Source organism: Siphateles boraxobius, unplaced genomic scaffold, assembly GCF_051911475.1.
Source record: "Siphateles boraxobius isolate OS27281-9 unplaced genomic scaffold, OSU_SipBor_1 12, whole genome shotgun sequence".
Lineage (NCBI taxonomy): Eukaryota > Metazoa > Chordata > Actinopteri > Cypriniformes > Leuciscidae > Siphateles > Siphateles boraxobius.
This window is the reverse complement of record NW_027508722.1, coordinates 12,809,947-12,834,427: the sequence shown is the minus strand read 5'-3', so window position 1 is coordinate 12,834,427 and position 24,481 is coordinate 12,809,947. Positions and strand designations below refer to the sequence as shown.

At 43.7% G+C, this 24,481-nt stretch overlaps 1 pseudogene across 1 annotated transcript in view; it reads left to right on the top strand.

Annotated features, from left to right (window-relative positions):
- Positions 1 to 23,830, top strand: part of LOC143716068 (angiopoietin-1-like) — a 39,301-nt pseudogene extending 15,471 nt beyond the window's left edge. The window contains exons 5-9 of the transcript XR_013195943.1: positions 3,386 to 3,513; positions 7,840 to 7,941; positions 19,463 to 19,629; positions 22,406 to 22,536; positions 23,675 to 23,830. The product of XR_013195943.1 is annotated as an angiopoietin-1-like (transcript). The remainder of the gene's footprint in view (positions 1 to 3,385; positions 3,514 to 7,839; positions 7,942 to 19,462; positions 19,630 to 22,405; positions 22,537 to 23,674) is intronic.
- Positions 23,831 to 24,481: the final 651 nt, after the last annotated feature.

The following is a 24,481-nucleotide window of genomic DNA, read 5'->3' as shown; positions in this document are numbered from 1 at the left end:
CTTTGCGTTCAGCCTCAACCCCAACTTTCTCATATGAGCGAGAACAACATCTCACTGCTGAACCGCCATCTGCTCTGTCTGAGCTAAAATCAACCAATCGTCGATGTAATTGAGGATACGAATGCCCTGAAACCTCAGGGGCGCTAAAGCTGCATCCATGCATTTCGTGAAAGTGCGGGGAGATAAAGCTAGGCCAAATGGAAAAACCTTGTACTGGTACGCCTCGCCCCCGAAGGCGAACCTCAGGAACTTCCTGTGTTGTGGAAGGATGGAAATATGGAAGTACGCGTCCTTCAGATCTATCGTGACAAACCTGTCCTCGGATCTGATTTGTGACACAATCTGCTTGATAGTGAGCATCTTGAATTTTAGCTTCCCTACCGAGCGATTCAACAGGCGCAGATCTAAAATTGGACGCAACCCCCCATCCTTCTTTGGAACGATGAAATATCGGATGTAAAAACCTGACTCCAACCTGGGAGGAGGAACCCGTTCTATAGCCCCCTTTTGAAGGAGCGCTTTCACCTCTTGTTCCATTACCAGAGCCTGCTCGGGGCCCACCACTGTGGGCAGAACCCCTCTGAATTTTGGTGGACGACACCTGAATTGGATAATATAACCCTTTTTTACTGTGTGCAGAACCCACTGAGATATTTTTGGAAGGCTTTTCCACTCTGCCAGAAATACTACTAAGGGTACCAGTCTCTCGAGACTGGCCTCTGGTGTAACTTGAGCAGCAAACACAGCGCCCTGTAACGGCGGAACGGGAGGGAACGACTGGCTTAACTGCTCTGAGACCCTCCTCAGAGGGGGCGAGCATCCCTCGGGAAAGCGCTCGCTGGGACCGTCTGTGCCCTGTCATGAAGGCGGGGTTGGCAGAACGGGCCCCTGAGGGCACCGAAGAAGAGCGGGCACCGTGTAATGCGGTGAACACCTCTCTCCCACGGCAGGGACCACCCTCAGCATCCTGACGCCAGTGGCGTCAGTACTTCCTCTTTGCCGAAGCCTTCTTTGCCATAATAACTGTCCTCAGATCAGTTTTGCCAGAAGATCTGGTCCCACTGTTTGGAAGGGGGAGCACGAGACGCGACACTCTGCTTCTGTTGCGCCCTATGTGAGGAGCTGACTGACAGCCTGGACTGCTCCCGCCCAGCAGTACCGGAGACATGAATTTTAAGAGGCATACATTTCTGAAACGCTGCCGACTGTTTCTTCTCTTCCTGAAATCTATCTATGACAGTATTGACAGAATCACCAAAAAGACCATGAGGAGAGAGCGGAGCGTCCAAAAGAAAAGCTTTGTCTTTTTCTTTCATACCAGAGAGATTTAACCATAGATGCCTCTCTGCGGCCACCAGGGCTGCCATAGTACGGCCCATTAGCTTGGCCGACTCCTTGGTGGCGCGCAGAGATAAATCTGCAGCCTGACGCAGTTCGCGAACTACGTCAGTGCTGACCTCTTGAGTGTCACTCACATCCTTTAATAAGTCAGCCTGGTATGCCTGCAAGATGGACATCGTGTGCAGGCACGCCGAGGCTTGACCGGCCGCCGAATACGCCTTACCCACTAAAGCTGACTTACTTCTAAGAGGCTTAGAGGGTAAAAGTGGTGCCTTAAAAGAAGATGCAGCTTCAGCAGAAAGATGACTAGCAAGCGCGTCTTCTGCTTTGGGCATCGCCCCATAACCATGAGATTTAGCCCCCACAATGTTTGAATAAGTGGAAGTTTGAGGGCTAAAAACACGATAAGAGACCGGCTTTTTCCACGATCTCGAAACCTCTGTGTGGAGATCAGGGAAGAAGGGCAAGCACCGGCGTGGAGGTTGAGAACGGGAAGGCAAAAATCTTTCATCTAATTTAGATTTTTCTCTAGACTCCTGCCTAACAGCTGGCCACTCAATGCTTAATTTAGAAACAGCACGAGTGAGCACCTCCATAAGCTCCTCACTTTCGGGAGAGCGAGATGGCGAATCATCGACATCTCCCGCATCCAGACTAACAACATCCAGATCCTCAGAACAGCCCCGCTGTCAGATCCATCTGCGATCCCCACGAATGACGTCGCCGCTCAGCCTCGGCATAAGCGGGATCGCGAACCGAACCACTCTCCTCAAAGAGTGATCGGCGGGAGCGGAGCGTTCTAAGAGGCAAACGCTCGCAATGCTCACAATCAGCCCCCTCGAGAGCTGACTGGGCATGCTGCACTCCCAAACGAACAACACATAAGCTGTGTGTATCCCCGTTATGAACAGAACCGGTGACAAAGGGCAGCCCTGCCGGAGTCCAGCATGCACCGGGAACAAGTCTGACTTACTGCCGGCAATGCGAACCAAGCGCCTGCTCTGGTCGTTCAAGGACCGGACAGCCCTTAGCAGGACCACAGGACGACGCGAGGGACACAGTCGAATGCCTTCTCCAAATCCACAAAACACATGTGGATTGGTTGGGCAAACTCCCATGAACCCTCCAGCACCCTGAAGAGGGTATAGAACTGGTCCAGTGTTCCATGACCGGGACGAAAACCATATTGTTCCTCCTGAATCAGAGGTACTACTATCGGCCGAATTCTCCTCTCCAGTACCCTGGCATAGACTATCCCGGGGAGGCTTTGTGAGATCTGCTTACACTTATTACACTTATTACACTTATTACCCCGTGTGTAGCTCGTTAAATAGCGCGAGCAGGGAGGAACACACTTCTTAAATTGTTGTTCGCTCGCCATTGTCTCTCAATATTATATATATATATATATATATATATATATATATATATAGTTTTTTGAAATAGTGAAACTCCTGCTTAGTGACAGACAAAAACACTTGAGACAGATCCACATATAGCGCTTACTGAAGGCAAAAAAGCTGTCGCGCTTGTGTTTTGGGGGTGCTTTAGAGTTTCCTGGTCGATGACGTCACCCGCCTATGACGTTCCGTCTCTCCATTGGACTGATTCCATACGTGCTTCATGACGCACACATGCAGAGGCGTTCCCACAGCTTGACGCAGCTCGAGTTCCCTTGAAAGGGAATCTCTTTTGCTGCCAAGTTTTACTTGGATCTGAAACATTGTGTGAAAAGTAACAGAGTCGCACACTTCTCACGTCCCTGTTCAACCTCCACGTACTGATATAGGAGACTGAGCAGTTAGAGCAAATCATATATATATATAGAGAGATTTGTTCATTCACTTAAGGCTTTTAAGATTCAGTAGGTAGCCCAACACTGAATTGAGCAAACATCTAATTTTAATATCCATAAGACTAGGACAACCTTTATTTGTGTTTAGTTAGCTTGCCTATTTACAAACCCGTTTGTTTTCTCTCTCTCTCTCTCTGCAAAATTTTTACACATTCTTTACTTATTTTTATCCATGCCTGTTTGAAACAGTGAGTCCAAATGTTTTCAAACAAATGGATGATATGATAAAATACAGAGACTGTGCCGAACTCTTCAGGGCTGGATTTAACAGGAGTGGAATTTACACCATCTACATTGGCATGCAAGACATGCATAAGGTCAGTCTAAATGGGATCTGATAACACAGCTTCAGTAGTGAGGCCAGTAGTGTTGCATTTGTCATGTGTTATGGTGGACGTGTACAGCACTTTTTTCCTTTTCTAAGGTAAACTGAGCATTTCTTAGTTTTAAAATAGTTTCTCCTACCTTAATGTGCAGAGACAACTATAAATAAGCCATTTGTTGTTGTCATTTCCTTCGGAATCTGAACACTTTTTTTGTGGTACTTTCAACAATACCAACACACTCTTATGGCAATGAGTTGGTGAATTGGCGAATTCGATCTCATTCATATATTTTCGTATGACCTGCTTACATCCCACTGAGAGTTAGATTTAGATGTTAGGGTTTGACCTTCATGCTTTCCCCCTAAAAATCAAAATGGCTACTCCTAAAATAGTCACTTTTCTCATGAGTTTGGGTTGAGAATTTCAATTTGTTTGAGCAGTATGACATTATACACTACACACTTCATTTTTATTTAAACCAACATAACCTAACTTATGTCATCTCTGTTTTAAAGTGTAAGTGGTTACACTTTATTTTAAGGTGCACAAGTTTCAGTGTAGTTATACAAATAAGTACTGAATAATATTAATCATTACTTTACTATATAATTAGGGTTAGGCTTAGCTTTTGGTTTAAGGTTATTTGCTTGTAATTATGCATAATTTACTGTTGTTACTATATCATGTGCAAGATGTGTAACAGGTACACGGTAAAATAAAGTGCTGCCATGTACGTTTTTAGTTTGCTATGCATTTCTTTTTTTTTCAATATATGACACGTTATGATAAGTTTAATGCTTACACTTTATTTTAAGGTGTCCTTGTTACAGTAATAATACATTTAAGTACTGAGTAATATTAATTAACTACTTACTATAGGGTTAGGATTCAGGTTTGGTTTAGGGTTAGTTGCATGCAATTATGCATAATTTATATTACTATATAGTGTAACTTAAAGTGTTACTGTTTTAATTATTAGGCCTAAAAACTTTAATTAATAGGCTATATAGAAACATTAATGGCTGTTAAGTTTCGCAATACTTCCAAAGTGTAGAGCATACACTCCAAATAAACCATGGGTGACACACTGAATGAAGTCATGGTCGTACACATAAACCAGAAATGTTGTGTTTGTTTGTTTTTCTGGTGTTATCAGCCTACAGTATATCTATGTACCAGAGTACTTTACACTGGAATAGGTATTGACTGGCTCAGGAAGAGCAAGAGCTGGAAATACTCTTGGCTGAACTCTCAGAGTAACAGCTGGGTAAATGCTGCACTCCAGAACTTACACTACCTGCACTGGCCTCATAACTTATTTCTGAGATCAAATGCTGTCATTGGCATGCCTATTATCATATTTGACCTGGTCAGTGCAGTGCCCATATTAGTGAAAGAGAGATATACTATAAAAAAATTCAGCTGGCTAAAATTAGTTAATACTTAATTCAAAATTGTGAAGATCTGTAATTTCAATGCATTTTTTGACCAAATTAAATTTTACTTTTTTTTTTACATTGTAACTGCACAAACTATAATTTTCCACTCAAAGCACAATCTTCCTTAAAAAACATACATTTCTATGCTTACTCTCAGGTTCTCTTACGAGAGTACTCTCGTGTTGCGTAAGTTAGCTTACGCTACGGGAAAAGCCCCTTTTCTCGAGAATACTGAATCCAAAAATTATCCTAATTTTGCATTAATTTAAAACGCATTGCTGCACAGTGCAGACCTAAGCGAAGCAGCTTGCGCACCTATACTGAATACTAGCACCTATACTGATACTAAACATCATAAAGCGAGGCTATTCGCTGCAGTTCGCTTACAGACCCCCGCACTTTCGGGCCAGGGTCGTAACTACGGTGAGAAACGAAGTAGCACACCTACTTCGTGCCGAAATAGCGAAACTGCTGGGGAAAGGAGCTATAGAAACCGTCCCTCTGACACAGAGCGTGTCAGGTTTCTACAGCAGATATTTCCTTGTTCCCAAGAAGGATGGTGGTCTCAGATCCATTCCAGATCTCAGATGCCTGAACAGAGCCCTTTGGCGGAGATCATTCAAAATGCTCACGACCAGACAAATCCTTGCGCAAGTTCGCCCAAGGGACTGGTTTATTTCATTCGATCTGAAAGATGCCTAGTTTCAATTTCAGATATCGCCCCATAATAGGCCTTTCTTACGATTCGCCTTCGAGGGCCAGAGCTATCAGTACACTGTCCTGCCATTCGGCCTGTCTCTAGCACCTTGCACATTCACGAGGTGCATGGACGCGGCGCTCGCCCCCCGAAGGCTACAGGGGATGCGAATATTGAACTATCTGGACGATTGGCTAATTTATATAATAAAAAGACCGCCAGGGCGGTCTCAGATCAAGAAGCCTCCACACGCTGGCAGAATGCCTCCTTGTGTGGTCTCAGCACAACCTGCGCTCACTGACAACGGCACACGTGCCGGGCTGTCAAAACGTGGGTCCGGACATGCTGTCCAGGAACAACGTTCCCCCAGGGGAATGGTCCCTGCACTCCCAAGTGGTTCAGTTGCTATGGGACCGGTTCGGCAGAGCGAAAGTCGATCTCTTCGCGTCATCAGAGAATGCGCACTGCCCAATTTTTCTCTCGAAAAAGAGGGATGTGCTGGCCCATGACTGGCCCAGCCTCCCCCTCCATGCATTCTCCCCAGTCACGCTGTTAACCCAGGTAATCAGGCGAATCAGGGAGAGCAATTGCTCTGTGCTCCATGTGGCACCGCTTTGGAGGAACCAAGTCTGGTTCCCAGAGCTGATGCAGTTATCGAGCACGGCCCCGTGGTCTGTTCCGGTGAGGAGGGATCTTCTCTCTCAGACCAGGGGTGCGATTTGGCACCCGCACCCCAAACTATGGGCCCTGCACGTGTGGGCCATCAACGGGTATCCGCTGATCTCCCAGTAAATGTGCTTAATACTATCACACAGGCTAGAGGCTCTACGCTTCTAAGTGGTCAGTGTTTTCTAGCTGGTGCTCAGCCCCGAAACCTAGACCCACAACGCGGCAGCATTACGGAGATCCTCTCCTTCCTACAAGAGCTTTTGGACGAGGGCAGGTCCCTTTTCACGCTCAAAGTGTATGTTGCGGCCATTGCGGCGTTTTTGAAACCCCTGCACGGCCAGTCACTGGGAAGGAACGATCTTATCATCCGCTTCCTTAGGGGTGCTAGGAGACTAAACCCTCCTCGAACCCCTATGGTTCCGGTCTGGGACCTCTCCACGGTCCTGAACACCACGAAGAATGGTCCCTTCGAACCCCCTGCAGTCAGTGGACTTGCGGGTTCTATCTTTTAAAACCGTTTTCCTAATGGCTCTCACTTCAGTTAAGCGAGTGGGTGACCTGCACGCGCTCTCTGTAAGCGCGACGTGCTTGGAGTTTGGGCCTAACGACTCTAAAGTTGTCCTCAAACCGAGACCTGGCTATGTCCCCAAAGTGCTCTCCACTCCATTCAGAGCGCAAGTCATCTCCCTATCAGCCCTATCTGGGTCTGACGGCGAAAATGACATTAACCTCCTCTGCCAGGTCAGGGCATTGAGGATATATGTCGAGCGGTCTGCTGCTTTCATGCAGTCAGAACAGCTCTTGTTTCGTTCGGTGGCCGCAGCAAAGGGCTAGCCGCCTTGAAACAGACTCTTTCCAGATGGATAGTTGACGCTATCGTGCTGGCTTATAGGTCTAAGGGCCTTCAATGCCCCTTAAGCATCAGAGCCCATTCAAACAGAGAAATGGCCTCTTCATGGGCCTGGTCCAGTGGGGTTTCACTCCAGGATATTTGTAGGGCTCTCTAGATGAGGGAACGTATGTTGTGTAACCCTGCCGTGCTTGTGCTACGATCTGGTTTCGCTTCAGTGTGAAAAACCAAAGAACATCCTATCTGGACTTGGCTTATATACACATAAGCCACCCCCATTCTGGCGGGACGTGACGCGCGAGGGCACCCGTGCCCTCATTGGTGCTTACACGTACAGACCATCGATAGGCTAAAGCAGTTGCCGCAGAGCAACCAATAGGCGCACGAGCTGCTTCGCCTAGGTCTGCACTGTGCAGCAATGCGTTTTAAATTAATGCAAAATTATGATAATTTTTGGCTTCAGTATTCTCTAGAAAAGGGACTTTCCCCATAGCGTAAGCTAGCTTACGCAACACTCGTTCCCTCATCTAGAGAGAACCGAGGTTACTTTAGTAACCGAGAGCGTTTTTATGCACTGTTCTAAATGATGGAGATAAAATCTCTGAATTTGAAGAGTAGAAATGCCAGAAGCCGCTGTCTTATCCTGTTATATCTGCTACTAGGTTTATTGCAACATGGATAGTGCTGGTGGGGGCTGGACCATCATACAATCGAGGAAAGATGGAACGCTGGACTTCCATAGAACTTGGAAAGAGTATAAGATGGTAAAATTCAGTCCTACGGAGTGCAACATAATTTATCAAGACACATCGTAAATCGCATTAAATGTTCTTGGATTTTAGTTTTATTAATCTGAATGAAATTATGAATGAGGCCTTATTAAAAATATTAAGGAACATAATTTTTGAACAAAGCAAGCCAACAGTGCAGTTTAACATCTGCAAAGGGTATTGAAAGGACAAATCACAAGTTTGGTTTGTACTTATTAGCAGTGTTGATCAAGGCCTGGCATAACTCCCAGAAGTGACTGGTCTGGCACACGCAAAGAGGCAGCAGTTGCCATCTTGATTTGACTCTTCAAGAGGACATGATTTGCCTGTAGTGTGAGCAAGCCAATTTTCACTATTCTGATCCTGTTATGAGTAGTATCTCTATGATACAGTGCAGCAGCTGTCACAAAACAAATCCTATTAGGTCTTAATATATATATATATATAAATTTGTCAAACACTGACTAAAAATTTTAAGAATTATGAAAATACCTAGTTCTGGCATGAAGCTCTAGATGGCGCAGGCTGATAAGTCTTTGACTCATTTGGTAGTGATCACATTATTATCTACATGGCACAGCTGATTGGTTGCTTTTGCAACAGCATCAAATAAGCTGTGGCTCAGCATTCAAACAAATCCCGGGGTGTTGCTGGTACCAGTATGCAGCGCCCTTTCAGAAACCCTCCACCTCACCCAGCTCCACCCATATAGATCTGCTACAGGGGTTAATTCATGTATGTTACATGTGCAGCAGCAGCAGCATGTCTTACATGCTCACAGCAATGTCTGTAAATGTATTGGCAGTAGCAAGTCTCAGTACTTGCTCTGCAGCAGCAGCAGCGTAGCAGATCTATTCTGCCAAAACCAAATACTTTAACATTGCCACGTGCATTACCATGCAAATCTCTATTACAGTACCAATCTCCGGAGAGTTGTCATGACAGAACTGAGTAAAAACTACAGAGCACCGCATTTAACATGCAGGAAGAAAAAACTAAACAAAACAAGATTTTATGTCCACGAATTAAGAATTAGTATGAAAAAAGTAAAGGAGACTTTGTTAAACACCAGGTAAATATTCTAATTATGAATTTGAGTAAGGGTTTGGACTAGGTTTAAGTTTCAGTCATTTGTTTTTGTACAACCCAAATCGTACAATTTCTTATATAATACGTATTGTGATGCCAACCCACCAATTGGCCAATAACCATTCACCATCCCCATTATTGACTGCATCTACACTGTCATTAGTATAAAGCACTTTGGTTTGTACCAAACTTGGTTTCTTGGGTTTTGTAACTTGTTTTTGATCATTGCCTGTTATTAAAATTTGAACATTTGAATTTCAAAATCTTGAATTTTCAAATAAAGCTTTGACTTTGACACATATGAAACAAATGAATTATATAAATTATATGAATTATAGTCAAATATGAATTATAGTCAAATTACAGTCTTGAATCCCCATGTTTGAAGGTAACAATGCCAATGTAACAATGTAACAAATAACGTTAACAAATGATAACAAATAATAATGAAAAGGTAAAAATGCAGAAACATTTAGAGAATAGAGAATATTAGCTCAATATAAAAACATCTAAAACATCTCATGGCAGTTAAAAAATATTGTTTGAGTTGGCGATTTCATATAATGTTTTGTGTGAAAAAGCACTATTTGTAGGTAAAGCGTCACCATGAAGGTTGGCCCCTAAATGTAATAAGTGTAAGCAGATCTCACAAAGCCTCCCCGGGATAGTCTATGCCAGGGTACTGGAGAGGAGAATTCGGCCGATAGTAGTACCTCTGATTCAGGAGGAACAATATGGTTTTCGTCCCGGTCATGGAACACTGGACCAGTTCTATACCCTCTTCAGGGTGCTGGAGGGTTCATGGGAGTTTGCCCAACCAATCCACATGTGTTTTGTGGATTTGGAGAAGGCATTCGACTGTGTCCCTCGCGTCGTCCTGTGGTCCTGCTAAGGGCTGTCCGGTCCTTGAACGACCAGAGCAGGAGCTTGGTTCGCATTGCCGGCAGTAAGTCAGACTTGTTCCCGGTGCATGCTGGACTCCGGCAGGGCTGCCCTTTGTCACCGGTTCTGTTCATAATTTTTATGGACAGAATTTCTAGACGCAGCCAGGGGCCGGAGGGTGTCCGGTTTGGGGACCACGAGATTGCGTCTCTGCTTTTTGCGGATGATGTTGTCGTGCTGGCCCCATCAGACCAGGACCTTCAGCATGCACTATCTGTACGTTCACGCTAGAGACCTGCGCAGGACTTCCCGCCGAATTTCTGACCATTACCGCCCGCTCCCGCAACGTATGTGTTACACTCCCGCCCGCTCCCGCAATATGTATGTCCACTCCCGCCCGCACCCGCAAAACTGGTTAGAATTTATTCCCGCACAATAATAGAGATGCATTGATTTTGTGTCTTCTCCCGTCCCGCAGGAAAAAACACGTATATGTATTGCTATTATTAAAGAGCTTCATGGGGTTGTTTGTTTTGTTTCCCTGGCCTGCATCTGACGCACTGATCATTAAAAGATAGTCGTATCTTAGGATCAAATACAATCATGTATTTGTATTTATTTAAATCTATTTATCTAAAAGTATTTTTATTTAATTTATTTTTTTATTTAAATGTATTTATTTATTTTTTATTTATTTGCTGTTTTTCTATTCTTCTACATCTTCTAATACATTTAGATAAATAGATTTAAATAAATACATACAAATACATGATTGCAGATCTTTTGAGGGTCCCTCTTCAACTTCTTTCTTAAATGAATGAGCCGTCGTTTTCTGGGAAAATCTCAACAACAGTGAAGTTAATGCAGGCGTACCACTGTCTACATCTTTGCTACCTCTTGATCCCGCAGGGTTTTTTTTAGCCGCCCATTCCCGCCCGCAGCAAAGTTCAAACCGCCCGCTCCCGCGAGATTTGCGTTGGGTCCCGTGGGACCCGGCGGGACTCAATCCCAATGCAGCACTTTAGTTCACACTGCCGCCGACTTGATTGACAAAAAAGCTCTGGCCTCCCTGCCAAGGACGCTTGTCCAAAACACTTTGGCCGCTCTGGCCGCTCTGACGTAGCAGGGAGAAGAGAAGTGTCACAACATTAAATGTAATAAACAGAAAAAACAAACAATACATTGAAGAAACCTTTTATAATGACAGCATTTTTATAACCGTTTTGGTCACATTAGATCAGGGGGAAAAAAGAATAATTACCTATTATTATCATTACCGTGAGCAAATGAATTGGATTCCTGCTTGAAACGAGCGTTTGTAAATATTTCAAATAAAAGTTGCGCTCATTCTCAAACGTGTATCACTGGATCATGGATAATCGCGAAGTTGTTGTGTTTGCTGCTGTATTGTATTTGCGGAGAAGACGTTGGTGTGGCAAGGGGGGCGTGGTTTTGCAAAATCTGTAACGAGAGAGGAGCCAGTGTCAGCTGTGCGGTGAGTAAGTAGGTCAAGTGCAGATGATGAACACCTGAATGAACTGTGAGCTGATACAGTGGGAAGAGTGTTCTATGAATGTTGCTGTAGCTAAGTCTACAGTGACTGGCGCACTGTGCATGTGGCGCAACTTTTGTTTTCTTTTGTTTGTTACAAATCAGTAAAGTGCGAGTCCCAGTCAAGCCGACCCTGTCTTCTTCCTTCCACCACATTGAACCTCACTACACTGGTGCCGAAACCCGGGAGGAAGAAGACTGCCGCCGCTATACAGATCCCGCCAGGAACGCCATTTGCGGACCTCATCCAATCTCTCGCGGGTCTTCACAGGGAGCAACACCAGGCCCTGCTGGCCGTAAAGGAGGAGCAGGACCAACGCTTCCAGCTGCTTCTCCAAGGCCAGCAAGAAGAAAGAGAGCTGTTCCGGAGCTGGCTCGACCGGGAGATTCGGGCCAAGGCCGAAGCTGGTGAGGGGATGGCCCGAATCTCCCGGTCGAGCCAGCTCCGGAAAAGCTCTCTGCCTCTACCTCTCAACAAGATGGGTCTCCGCCCCTACCTCTCAATAAGATGGGTCAAGAAGACGACCCGGAGGCCTTCCTGGACTTGTTTGAGAGGTCAGCTGAGGCCCTGGGATGGCCCCGCGTGGACTGGCCCATGCGGCTCATCCCCCTGCTGTCTGGGGAGTCACAGACAGCCGCACACCAACTGCCAGTCCAGAATCTCCTGGTCTATGAAGACCTTAGACGCGCCATCCTTCAGCGGGTCGGCCGTACCCAAAGAAACATCGCTAGCGATTCAGGATGCTGAGCCTGGAAGAGTCCAGCCGACCCTTCGTCATGGCGCAACAGCTCCGGGACTCCTGCCGCAGATGGCTGATGGCCGACGGAGGCGACGTCGAGGACATCGTCAACAAGGTGGTACTGGAGCAGTTTGTGGCGAAGCTGCCCAAGTGGACTGCCCAGTGGGTCCAGTGCCACTGCACAACGTCGCTGGACCAGGCCATCCAACTGGCGGAAGATCACATGGTGGCGTGCCCAGGGGTCGGCGAATCCATGGCATCTGTCTCTCCTTCTTTTTCTTAAGTTTCCCCTTCTCTCCCCAAACCTATTCCCCTTCCCAGGTCTCATGGGGGAGTGATGCCCTGGCCGGCGCCAAGGCGGAGAACGGGGCCCTCTATGCAGCCTGTTCCAGTGCCCAGGGCCCCACCCCGGGGGCCGGCTCCGTCCATGAAACACTCCTTTCTCTCACCTGCCGCCCCGCTCTCTCCACGCCAATCCCTTGACACGTTTCCTGCCGCTGGCGGCGGGGAAGCCTGGGCCGGCCTGTTGGCGCTGCGGGGATCCAGGACATTTTTTTGACCGCTGTCCGGTGATGGAGGTGGGGACGCTGATCCGGATCCCCGATGTGCCACAGGCTGCCCCCGATCAAGCTGACCTGTACCAGATACCAGTGAGTATCTGTGTATGGTGAGTTATCCTATTATAACAGTGGAAATTCAATTTAGGGGAGAAAAGCATAGTGTGGAGGTGTCAGTTAACCCGCACCTCCGGCATTCATTAATTCTGGAGACTAATTCGCCTGCCTTTAGTAAATTGTTGGGGTCTTTGTGTACGGATGCCTCTTGGGGAAAGGGAAATAAGGGAAGGACAGTGGTTGTTCAGGTGGGGGAAACTGAGCCGGGACCACTGGGTACTGATCGGGAGGAACAGAGCACTCTGGAGAGAACCATCCTCACAGAGCGCGATGATTTTCCTCTGGAGTAGTCCCAGGATGAAACGCTGAAACACGCTTTTGATCAGGTCCGCTCTAGCGACAGCCAGCTACTCCAGCCAGACCAACCGCTCTCTTATACCTAATTTAGTATTATAAAGAATGAGTTGTATCGGGTGACCCAAGATGCCCAGTCAAAAAAACATACAACTCAGTTGTTAGTTCCTAAGAGTTGCTGGGAAATGCTTTTCCAGGCGGCTCACTGTAATCCAATGGCCGGGCATTTAGGACAAACGGCGACACTAAACCATCTCATGGCCCGGTTTTTCTGGCCGGGCATTCACAAGAACGTGCGCAAGTGGTGCGCGGCGTCTTGTCGTGAATGTCAGTTGGTGAATCCACCGGCAAATCCAAAAGCACCATTGTGCCCTCTCCCGTTAATGCAGGTCCCCTTCGAACGAATTGGCATGGACCTCGTCGGGCCATTAGAACGGTCAGCAAGTGGGCACCTCTTTGCGTTAGTCCTGGTGGATTACGCAACGCGGTACCCTGAACCAGTCCCGCTCCGCAATATTTCTGCCAAAAGCGTTGTGAGCGCGCTGTTTTCATTAATCTCCCGGGTGGGAATCCCTAAAGAGATTCTCACCGACCAAGGCCTGGCATTTATGTCACGAACTATTCGCTACTTTACGAATTATTGGGCATTAAATCGATTCGCACTAGCGTCTACAAACAGACGGTCTGGTGGAACGGTTTAATCGAACGTTGAAATCCATGATTCGAAAGTTCGTACACGAAGACGCCAAAAATTGGGATAAATGGCTAGAACCCCTCTTGTTCACCGTACGCGAGGTGCCCCAAGCCTCCACAGGGTTTTCCCCCTTTGAGCTTTTCTATGGGCGTCAGAACAAAACACCACACTTTGGGGCAGCTATCAATGGAGAATTTGTTACAGGCCCAGGACAGACAGAGCCGGTTGTACAACAAGGGGGCTAGGCTACGTCAATTTGCACCGGGAGATAAAGTGCTTGTATTTCTCCCTACTTCCAGTTCTAAATTACTTGCGAAAGTGGCAAGGACCCTTTGAGGTCACACAGCGTGTTGGCGATTTCAACTATGAGGTAATTCGAATGGATAGGGACGGGGCACGTCAAATTTATCACCTCAACCTTCTCAAAAAGTGGGTTGAGGCAGAGTCAGTGATGCTGGCGAGGGTGGTTAGCAGAGAGCAGGATCTCGGTCTAGAAGCGAATCTAAAACCACAATTGCTCGCTCTGACACTTGGTGGAGACCACCTTCAACCCTCCCAGCTCACTGAGGTTAAAAATTTAAACCTTTAAAAAATTTTAAAAATTTAAATGAGGTTAAAAGGTTATTTGCAAACTGAGTTTGCTGATGTGTTCTCGCCCCTGCCTGGATGAACGAACCTCATTCAGCACCACGTTGAGACAGAACCGGGCGTAGTTGTGCGCAGCCGCCTGTATAGCTTGCCTGAACACAAAAAAAGGTAGTTCAGAGCGAATTAGAGGCAATGCTGGACATGGGGGTAATAGAAGAGTCCAACAGTGACTGGGTTGACCCCGATAGTTTTAGTTCCTAAAACTGATGGCTCAATCCGTTTCTGTGTGGACTATCGGAAGGTGACACTTTGACACTGGACTTAACAAAGGGATATTGGCAGATCCCCTTGTCTCCCATGTCCAAAGAAAAGACAGCTTTCGCCACGCCGTTTGGATTACACCAATTTGTCACCCTTCCTTTTGGCTTGTTCGGGGCTCGGCAACTTTTCAGCGCCTGATTGACAGAGTCCTCCGGCCCCATGCTGCATATGCCGCTGCCTACTTGGAATATATTATCATCTACTATCATCATATGCAGCATTTGCGGGCTGTCTTGAAGATGCTGAGAAGAGCTGGGCTCACGGCCAACCCAAAGAAGTGTGCAATCGGGCGTGTGGAAGTTAGATATCTGGGCTTCCACTTGGGTCAGTGACAGGTGCATCCCCAAATTGATAAGGCGGCAGCAGTTACGACCTGTCCGAGACCTAAGTCCAAAAAGGAGGTTAGACAGTTCCTGGGGCTAGCGGGATACTACAGAAGGTTTGTACCTAATTATTCGGACCTCGCTAGCCCGCTGAGTGATCTAACTAAAAAGGAAGCACCAGATACGGTCCAGTGGACGGAGCAGTGTCAGCAGGCTTTGACCCAAATAAAGGCTGCTCTGTGGGGTGGGCCGCTTTTACATGCTCCTGACTTGTCTCTCCCTTTCATCTTAAAGACGGACGCGTCGGACAGGGGGCTGGGCGCGGCCCTGTCCCAGGTGGTGGAGGGTGAAGAGCGGCCGGTGCTGTACATCAGTCGCAAGCTCTCTAAGAGAGAGACGATGTACAGCAACATATAGAAGGAGTGTTTGGCCATCAGATGGGCCGTTCTCACCCTCCGCTACTACTGATTGCAGTGATTAGCGTGGAGAGACCGCATATGAGCCAGTAGGAATGAGAGAGCGGGTGAGATAGAAGGACTTGTGACTCGCACGCTGCACACGGACTGATAGCTGGAGACACAGCGGGAAGAGATTGTTCATTGAATGAACTGTGAGCTGATACAGTGGGAAGAGTGTTCTATGAGCATTGCTGTAGCTAAGTCTATGGTGGAGGCGCATGTGGCGCAACTTTTGTTTTCTTTTGTTTGTTACAAATCAATAAAGTGCGAGTCCCAGTCAAGCCGACCCTGTCTTCTTCCTTCCACACACATTGAACCTTACTACAGTCGGACTCTGAGATTTTGGGTTCAGGACCTATATGCAAACAACGTCATATCATAAATGATAGGAAACCTAGCAACTGTGATTATTAGCTTCTCCTCCATTTTCTCGGAACTAATGTTTTGGTAGGAATGAAAGTTTAAATGGTATGTTTCTCTGGAATCAGCCAGCGCGAAGGACGTCTATATTCCAATAGGTTGCTAGCTTTTGCCGCTGCTTGCCGCTGAACCGTGTCATAGTTCATTACCATAAAATTGAGCTACTTTCAACTTTCTGATTGACGCTCTAAACGCGACGCCAATGGATTTGACACTCCTTGCAGCTGAGAAAAGCCAGCTTCCATTGAAAATGAATGACTTCCGGTAGCTTTGGAAGCTCAAGTCGGCGGCGGTGTGAACGTACAGTAAGACGGTTTGCAGCCGAGTGCGAAGCAGCTGGGATGAGAATCAGCTCCTCCTAATCCGAGGCCATGGTTATCAGTCGGAAAAGGGTGGCTTGCCCACTTCAGGAACGGGAGATTGACAGATGGATTGGTGCAGCTTCAGCAGTAATGGGGTCGATGTACCGGTCTGTCGTGGTGAAGAAGGAGCTGAGCTGCAAGGTGAAGCTCTCGATTTACCGGTCAATCTCCGTTTTTACTCTCACCTATGGTCATGAGCTGTGGGTCATAACCGAAAGGACAAGATCCCGGATACAGGCAGCCGAAATTAGCTTTCTCCGCAGGGTGGCTGGGCGATCCCTTAGAGATAGGGTGAGGAGCTCGTTCACTCGGGAGGAGCTCAGAGTAGAGCCGCTAGTCCTCCACATCCAGAGGAGCCAGCTGAGGTGGCTCGGGCATCTGTTCTGGATGCCTCCTCATAAAATTGTGTTTAACCCTCTGGGGACCAAAAACGCGCCCCCGCGTTTTGCTCGTTTTTTTTTTTAGCAATTCAAAATAAACTCAAAATGCTCTTTTCGTGTTATACATCAATCGATCCTGTTCAGTTTCTATTTTTTTTCTGTAGACTCACAATAAAAATAAAGTGTTTTGCTTTTTGCCAAATAAAGAAAAATTAACATGATGCGAGTTCTGCACTCTCTCTGTCAGCGAACTCCAATTTCAAACGCGTTCGGAAATTATCTGTAACTTCAAGAAAATTCAGTCAAACAGGCAAACACACCCACGGGCATAAAGCTTGAGATCGCATATTTTAAATAAAGTAATTTATATTAAAAACAAATATTCTCAGCTTCTGTAATCTGTATGAAAATAAAGCGATTCCAGTCGAGCTGATTACGAGCTCATTTACTTTAATTCATTCACGCCTACTCACGGAGCGCGCTATTCACAAGATAATGTGTTAAGCCATCTATGCAAAACCGATAAACGCCCCCAAGCGAATGCATTAAAGACTTCAAGTTTCATCATGCAGTCACCTGCGCGTTGGGAAGATGGCACTATACACCGGTGTGGAAGCTCTTCAGCTCGTCCTGGATACTAGCGACGAAGAATCCACATTTTCATCAGAAGAAGAGCGCGACTACTCTGATTTTGAAGACCGACTTGATCCAGCCGTGGATAGAATTTCGGATGAGTAAGTATTTAGTCTTACTTCCATTAGTTGACAAGCTATTCAATATAAACATGTAGCTTACATATTATACTGAGTGGACTATTTTCCACTTGCCATCCAGAGTATTGACATTTGATATATTCAACAAGATCTAATGAAAGTGCATATCTATACCATGAATTTAATATCTCGTAGTACCATTTCAAAGTCAAAATTTTTTTTTTTTTTTTTGTGCATATGCTACGCACTGTAAACCCCTTGGTTAGGACATTTGTATGTGTAAATTATATGTTTAGATCATTATGTATGAAAGCTAGAATTTAGAAGTTATTTTAGAAAATAGGCCTAGTAGGTGTTTAGATTATATTTTGACTAGTTTAAATGCTGCCTCATTAACATTAACGATGCATGCTCGCAAATATCAGTTGTAAATGTGCTGAAATGTGTAAATATACCCAGTTAATGAATTGCGCAAATGTGTTTCGTTTGCGGTGTGCCTCTCCGGTAATGGCCCATTGACACGCATATAGGCTTATTGCACGCGTCTAAAATTATTTACATCAGTTATTCATTATAGACTAATGCTACTATGGTTATATTTATGTAATAATATTCTTCAACTTTTTTAAAAGGAATGTAGCTTCATCACTACCTCCGCCTGCAACTCGGAGTGCGCTTAGCAACACAGTCAGAAATCAGAAAGAGTAAGTACATATTTACCTACAATTTTACAGATGTTGGTTCAATTTTGTTTATACTTAGTGTTAATACAATATGAGCCTGTATAACTTTATTATTTATTTTTGGAGATTGGTTGATGATGTTACATATATTTTGTGTTATCAGCATTGCTAAATGTCCATCAGTTATGCATGTGCTGGAATAGTACTTTGTAAAATATATGACAATAATAGTTTTTAACTTTTTTTAAAAGGAATGTAGCTTGTTCACTCTCGCCAAAAATCAAAAAGAGTAAGTACATATTTACCTACTATTTTACAGATGTTAGTTACATGTTGTTTATATACTTAGTGATGATACAAATGTATATGTGCCTGTGTGGCTTTGCAAAAAATGTGTTGTTATGCATGCACAATATAATATTTATTAATTGGTAATGTTAATATAAAAGCTTATATTGTGTTGCTTTATCAGCATTGCTTAATGTCATGAGCAGCAAGGAGTCCACTCTGTCATGGAAAACAGAAACTGACATTGATATGGTTCCACAGACTCTGAGATTCCTGCCTGCCCGGGAACTTGGACCACAGCTGAGTTCTGCTGACACAAACACTCCACAATTGCTATGTTTATAGCAGACTGATTATTTATTTATTTTACTCACATTTGATTTGCTTGGAGCAAATTTAGAACATTTAGTTTCTCCACATAGAGGAAGTACAATAAAACAGATTGAAAAACAAAACCTTTGAATCCCCCCTCATTCTTTGTTCAGGCTGCCTCACTTGATGGGCCATTAGCCATTCGGGGAGTGTCTGTCACACCCCTGGTCTGAATCTCATTAATATTGATAGGCTATTACCATTCCCACGCATAAACCTCTTCTGACTAAAAAACTGTCAAAGTATAAATTAATGTTTTGTTTTATGTGAACGATTAGGCAGGATGATTTTCACATCATTTTGAAGCCAGAACTCGAAGCGACAACATTCATTAGTCGAAAGTTTTGTGGACCCATTTTTAGTATGTTTTTTGTGGTTTTATTTCAGCAACTTTCATTTTTATTTTTTTCAATAACCACGCATAAACATTATTCTCTTAAAAATACAAACATGTACATACATGTTGCTCACATATTATGGTAGCCACGTTTGTGCTATATAGAGTGTCAGGTTTACACCTTTGCCATTAACATGTTTATAAATAACTGAAAAAAGCACAAATGTCAGTGCATGTCAAAACATCCCATGGGCCCCAAAAACACCTTGGTCCCCAGAGGGTTAAACACTAGTGGTCAATATAAAGTTCCTACCATCAAAAAAATGTGTGTGTTTGTGTATTTCAGGGCTTTGGGAGTCTGACTGGAGAACATTGGTTGGGAAATGAGTTGGTGTATCAGTTGACCAATCAGAGGCAGTACACTCTTAGACTGGAGTTGACAGACTGGGATGGAAAACTGGCCTTCTCCCAGTACGACAAGTTTTACCTTGGTAGTGAGAAGCAAAACTACAGGTAGAGAAATAAATGTATTACAAATCAGTCTGACAAACTTTAAGCATGCGAGAGAGCTCTCATGGTCCTTTTTTCAAATAGTTTTAAAACCCCATACCAAGTGCATAGCTTTGTGCTGCTTGAACAAAGTGTGGGCGGCAGTGGCTCAGTGGTTCATGTAGGTTGTCTACAAACTGAAAGGTTACAGTTTGGCTTTAGTCTTGTTTATTTATCATCAATTTTGAGAGATTATGAACAATTAATTTTCCCTTTTCGTGCTGTTTACACAATACACAGTCAAAGACACAACGCAGAGAAATGTGTCTCGAGATGCATTTTTAAAAGTTGTGGACTGTCGGCACAATTTGTCGGCATAAGTCAGACATCTCTGTGTATTGTTGTTTTGTAGCAGCTCATGACATGAGCACCACGCTTTTGAAGATGAGTCGGCTTCTATTCTATTGACTGTGCTCCAATAAACAATTTAAGTTTAACCCATAAACTGGACATGTTTTTAACCTGACATGCTGTCTTACAATGGTGCTGTTTGCTGTGCATTAGGTATCATGAACTAACAAATATCTGATACTGACAGCATTTATTCATCTAGGTTCATGTTACAGTTTTTTTCAGTCGCTAACAAGCGTTTGTCCAACCAGTTGTCACATTTTCAAAACTCTAAACACAATTAGCACAGCATCGGTCTTTTGTGGCCATACCATTCACACATTTCATGTCTTTTTCACACAATATGCAGTCAGTGAACACATTTCCACAATGCTTACATTTTCTTAACACACAAGCTATACCTCCCAACAAAATTATGGATTGTTTTTGTAGTATTTACAAATGTTAACACACACCATCCCACAATAGCAAAAATAATATTCCAAACCTTAGATACAGTATAAAAACACCTGCTTCTGCAATTATATCAGTTCAAAAACAATATATCTCAGCTGATTATAAACAAACAATTGAATAATTGACACACCGTAGCTGATTTATGTTGTGTAAATTGGGCCAACCATAGCTGATTCCAGTCTGGCTTAGACTCAGTAGCAGGGGTTATTTTTTCTATTACATTGACACTTATACAGTAAACGGAGGACTTTGAGGAGTTGTGTTTTTGGACACAGAAACAGAAAAAGACAAACACTGTAATGTCTGGACGAGAAAGAGTAAGAGCAAGGGGCTCAGGGAGAAGAGCAGGCCCAGTGAGAGGTGCAGTGAGAGGTGCAGGTGCAGTGAGAGATGCAGTGAGAGATGCAGTGAGAGGTGCAGATGCAGTGAGAGATGCAGTGAGAGGTGCAGGTGCAGTGAGAGGTGCAGTGAGAGATGCAGTGAGAGGTGCAGTGAGAGATCCAGTTAGAGATGCAGTGAGAGGTGCAGGTGCAGTGAGAGGTGCAGTGAGAGATGCAGTGAGAGGTGCAGTGAGAGGTGCAGTGAGAGATGCAGTGAGAGGTGCAGATGCAGTGAGAGATGCATTGAGAGGTGCAGGTGCAGTGAGAGGTGCAGTGAGAGGTGCTGGGCCAGGGAGAAGAGCAGGCCCAAGAAGAGGGCAAGGTAGAGGTGTAAGAATGAGTGGTGGTGGCATTCCAAGGGCTGCAAGAACAGTAGTCAGTGATGAAATTGCCACTATCATTGACCATGTAATCAACCACGGTCTTTCACTAAGAGAGGCTGGTAAACAGTAAAGGAAAAAAAAATGATTTGCTTTTTACTGGAATGCTTTTGAATGTGAAAATTACAGTACATGTGGACATACAGTTCCCAACCAAGACATTTAGTGTAAAAACGGTGGATTGCATGTTTTGTATGCAAATACCTGTAAAACTGAAACACAAAAGTCTATGAAGTTTTTGTAATGTCAACAATAGCCAGTATTTTGATGTTTTTCTTTGACAGAATAATTTCATTCTGAGTCAGATTTCCAGTGTTTTGGTAAAGTTAGTGTGTGCAGAGAAAGATGTGTTCTATTTTGAAATGAAGAGTTAGTATATATTTAACAAAATGTGTTTTTGAGAAGAAAACTATCCATTTGGCCAATTGTGTTTTGTAGGTGTGAGTCTGTGTTAAGAGTTTAGAAAAAGTATCTGAAGTATGGGTAAGCGCTTGTTAGCGATTGAAAAAAACTGTAATTTATAAATATGCAATTTTTCTTTGTAATCCATGCTAGTTTTTAATAAATTAAATATTTTAATTTATAGAATATAATATTTCAGTGCAAATATGTTACAATTATAAATTAACAGTAGCTAAGCATTAACAAAGCATTGTTCATGGTTTGCTCCTGATACCTGGTGAATGAACTAATGTTAATGAATTGAACCCTATTTTAAAGTGTAACAATAAACAAACAAACAAACAAATAAATACATAAATCAATAAATAAAGAAACAGGATGCAGTAATACCTTCTATTATTGTCACAATTTCCAGTGTTTCTCTTGTTCTTTGTCTGGTGTTGTTCAATGTGGATGTACTGTGTGTGTGTGTGTGTGTGTGTGTGTGTGTGTGTGTGTGTGTGTGTGTGTGTGTGTGTGTGTGTGTGTGTGTGTGTGTGTGTGTGTGTGTGTGTGTGTGTGTGTGTGTGTGTGCGTGTGTGTGTGTGTTTTTGTGTGTGTGTGTGCGTGTATTTGTTTTAGTTCCTGTTGTTTAGATTATTTTGTTGTGGCCTGGATTTACTTTATTGTTTTGTTTTAAATAAACCCTCAGCTGTTTTTGGATCCATTGTCCAGTTTTTACTAAAACTATATATTTATACTCTCTTATTCACTATCTGTCTTTCTCTTTAGGTCATTCTTGAAGAGCTACAGTGGTACAGCTGGGAGGCATAGCAGTTTGGTGATACATGGGGCAGACTTTAGCACAAAAGACATGGATAACGACAACTGCATCTGCAAGTGTGCACTCATGCTCACAGGCGGTAAGCAGCGTGATAGCAGTGGTGTAGAGATCATGTAGGGAGCAAACAGTACTTGCCAGAAAAAGCTGCAACTCTTCAAATGTTACTGTAATCATCTTGACAGCCTCCCTAACCAGTTTTCTTTTTTTTACTGTAGCTCATGGTATTTATAATGCTTTGATATTTTTTTTGTAACCCTCACCTGAGAAACCCTTTTCAACAATGAGATCCCATTGATACTGTGCAAGCTCTTTGTGGCCAATAGCTCTTTTAGTAGCATTTAACTAAGAAGAGGTCTGGCAATCTTACAAGAACAGCTGAGATTTATGTGTAGTTAATGAGAGACACTTCAGGTGAAGACAGATGTGCACTATTTCACTTGAGCTTGATGTTTAGTTAATTCTGAACACAGCTACATACCCAATTATAAAAGGGTGTGCACACCCTGTAAGTTTTTATTTTTATTTTGTCACAGGTTTTCAGTGGCATTGCATAGGTTGTAATTTTTACATTAAAAGTGCAAAAGTTCTGATATGATTTCTCTTTGTTTAGTTTTTACACACACACACACACACACACACACACACACACACACACACACACACACACACACACACACACACACACACACACACACACACACACACACACACACACACACACACACACACACACACACACACACACACACACACACACACACACACACACACACACACACACACACACACACACACACACACACACACAGCTGTTTTAACAGGGATATGCAAAGTGTTTATATCCACTGTAAAATATTCAAACGTGTTTTTGATTAAGATGGAGGATATTATATTTCTTCTATAGACTTAAATTTAGGATCCATGCTAAAAAAAGATAATTTCTAAATTAGAATATAGACTTTTTTTTGTCCTAGTTTTATCTTGCAGATGAAAACATAAGGCTCTGTCTAAGTTCTTTGAAGTGTTCTAAACCCTAAAAGTAGCAACAGACCCTAACAAACATACTGCCAAGCAGGTTTAACCTGTAAGTCATAATGTGAATGATTGTAGACGAGTAGAGAGATACAGCTGTAAGGGTTATAGAGTTCAATATCATTCCGTCCATCCATCCATCCATCCCAACATGACATGTCTTTAATTTCTCTGTTCTTCTGAAGGCTGGTGGTTTGATGCATGTGGCCCATCAAACCTAAACGGTATGTACTACACCTCTGGGCAAAATTCTAGCAAACTTGATGGCATCAAGTGGCACTACTTTAAAGGCCCCAACTACTCTTTACATGCCACCACCATAATGATCCGCCCATAGCATTTTTGAGAAATCAATCCTCTGTCATTGTTAAATCTCAGATTTCTTCAGGTATTTTCCCACAATGAATGAGCTTATATGCTGTGAAACCGGTTAAATATTTTAACCACTTATGTGTGGGAAATGTCAAACTCTTATTTGTTTCATGCTTTTCCTCATTTTTTACATTCTGTTCTTTATTGATTGCTGGAACTCTCCACTGAGGACTTGACATACCAGTGTCATCAACTTTCAGCAAATGAATTAATTGGTTTCTAAAGTACATTTTTATTTTGCCACAATCAGAAAAGAAGCATAAACACGAACATTATTTAAAGAAAAACAATAAATGGAATATGCATGATAAATAAATTGTATGCATGACTTAGTGATAAATATTGTTTCTGGAGTCATTTCTGAGGTTGAATTGTATAGCCTTGATAGCAGTTGTGTCATACAATTTTGCATAATCTTTTTACATGTCTATAAAAGAAAATGTTATATTTTGTGTATGGATGTGCATGTGGGGAAAACAATTGATTTATGAACTATAAAAGTATAGCGTTGCTAGAAGCAGAATATTAGAGGATGATCTGTGAGCAGTAAAAGTTGCTGTAAACTGTTGTGAAAGATCTGATGTATCATTTGTATCATCTAATTGCAAACATTACAAATA